Genomic DNA, 2,853 nt, shown 5'->3' on the forward strand with positions numbered 1-2,853 from the left:
TACCACCTCTTAAATGAAAATTTTGATCTCTTAATAAAATAATTCATCCCTTAAACAATAAAAATGCCATCGCTTAAATAAAAATGTTATCTCTTAATAAGAAAATGCCATATCTTAATTAATAAAATATTCCATCTCTTAATAAGAAAAAATGTCATCTCTTAGAATGAAAATGTATCTCTTAATAATAATAAATGTGATGTCTTAATAATAGAAAATGCCATCTCTCAAATAATAAAAAATGCCATCTCTTAATATAAAATTGTTATCTCTTGATAATAGAAAATGCCATCTCCTAAATGAGAAACAAAATTAGGTTTTCTGAAATATATGCATGTATTCAAATTAAAAAAGAACTTGAAGCTATATGTATGAAATTTTATTGCATTTTATGACAAAAGGACGGATTGGTACGGTGGTGGAAGCCCACCTCAATCTATAAGGAGGTCGCCGGCTTGATCCCCACTACCCGCGCCACCCAGTTTCCTTTTTGTTGGGAAGAAAAAGAAAAGGGCATTCGCCGACTAGCCGTTCGCAGTGAACTGGTAGGGGAAACTAACGTGGCACCATCGTTGCCCAAAAGCAATCTATGGCTGGATGGGGGTTTGTTGGTTCCTGGCTCCTGGCTGACGTATGCCAGGTAAGATTTACAAATTTTTTGGGTGACAATTTTGCACCATACAAATTACAAGTTATAAATTTAGCCCAATTTTGAAGGTGCCCATTTGTGCTTATGGGCCAACTAAAATTATGGAAAATTTCCAAAATTTTGGCATAATTTTGACCCAAATTACTAAGACATGGAGGCAAAGACCAACATACATAGCTCTAGGCATGTTCTAAAATTCTTATGACACAAGGCATGAGAGAGCCTTTGGATAAAATTCCAATTAGTTGGGAAGTTATAAGGGTGTAATTGTGTCCAATTAAGGGATTCATTTCGTGTAGCATGGCATTGGCTGCTATAAGTGACCAGAAGATGCCCTAGTTCACCCACACTCAGTCTGAAACCCTACACGAGGGCCAGGAATAACGATTATGGGCAGCACATCTTGTTGTGTTCTCTTGTTGCACTGCCACCGTTGTTCGATTTGATCGACACAGTTGGTTGACCATTTAAAACAGCATTTAAAGACAAATATAGGTGATAAGTAGCATTTAGAACATCACTAGTACATGATAAGTAGCAACAAGAATAGCACTACTAAGAGACAAGTAGCAATTAGAACAACACTAGTAGGTTACTGGTAGCAATTAGAACAGTACTAGTAGGTGATAAGTAGCAATTACAACAGCCATAAAAGAAGATAATTAGAAATTACAACAGTACTAGGCGATAATTGACAAGTAGCAATTAGAACAACAGTACTGATCATTACTAAGTGAGCATAAACATTAGAGCACCAGAATAAGAAAGCAATGTACATCAAGCTATTTAAAGATCAACCACTTCAAACATATGCATCAAGCGAGATTTTTCAAAGTAATCATCATGAAGAAGAAACACCGAAAAGAAGAGACTTACCAAATCTATGAGTAGAGGCTGTTGACTTCCTTGACCTTCTTAACTAGTCGTCCAGATCTACGAGTCTCCAAATTGCCAACGCTTGCTTGTGTCTCCTTTTCGACTTGTACTTGTATCTCTTCTTCCACTTGCATTTGTACTTGTATCAGCAGTGCACTTGGATCAACCTTTTTATCTATATCTCTCTCTTTCTCTTGAGTGTAGGAGTAGGCCCTAATTGGATCAGCAGTGTGGTTGGTATAGGAGTAGGCCCTAATTATTGAGTGATCTTCAAAGCAGCTCCGAAGTATGGACAGTCAGCTTTACGTCCAGCAATATCATTGGCATGAAAAAATTTAGACCAAGCTAGGCCAAGTGCATCTCTAGAATTAGGATCCAAAGCACTACTGATCTTGGGCTGCATACTTTGTTGCTGCATAATTGCTTGTCAAAATACGCGGTGATACTCTTTTTGCCAACAGAAACTCGCACGTCACCCACACTCCCCTTGCCAATCCTCCTATCAACTCCGCGGGAGACATTCGGGTCACGCAATGCCTCTCTAATATTCATCTGAATTTCTTCTTCATCATCATCAAGTATGTTAATCACCCCTCCTTGCTGATACAACTCCAAACAATTTAGGAACAAATACCAAATAGTTTCATGGAAGTACTGAATTAAGTGAGAGCTCTATGCCATCTTTTTTATTTGAACTAAATTAGAGCTCTATAAGAACCCCATGCAATCTCACAGCTCATATCATGTTAGTATGTTACCTTTCCAAGAGCTTTGGGAACCAATTGCACTTGCATCATGGTTGCAGCTGCCACTCCTATTTGCAGTTCCATCACCTGAAAATCAAGTGACAAAAGGACACCGGTCAGTTATGAAGAGTAGGTAATTAAGGAAGCAACCCTTGCTTAGTAGGGTGTCCTCATATTAATAATAAACAAAAAACAGTACAGCCCAATGCTCTAGTTCAGATAGTAAGGAATAAGTAATTTATATACAACTCGATGCTCTAGTTTGACAAACAGACAAGTCACAAACTGTAATCTATTCTTGAGAAAGATACAATGATGCTTAGTTCTAGAACCACCACTTAATGGTACCACTGACCATTGAAATTAATCATCAGTCAACATCTACTTTTCTGTTGAAATTAATCTGTTCTTGAGAAAAAAAACTCCAATGTTGCACAAAAGCATCATCTCGACAGCTCAAAAACAAGCACACAACACAGATATATGGAACAATTATATGTTTTAGGATGTTCATAACAAAGTTTGTAACCCACTTTTCTGTTGGACCAAAATAAATATTACCAGATCTAGAGCATCCTTGGT

This window comes from Triticum dicoccoides, chromosome 2A (assembly GCF_002162155.2).
Source record: "Triticum dicoccoides isolate Atlit2015 ecotype Zavitan chromosome 2A, WEW_v2.0, whole genome shotgun sequence".
Classification (NCBI taxonomy): domain Eukaryota; kingdom Viridiplantae; phylum Streptophyta; class Magnoliopsida; order Poales; family Poaceae; genus Triticum; species Triticum dicoccoides.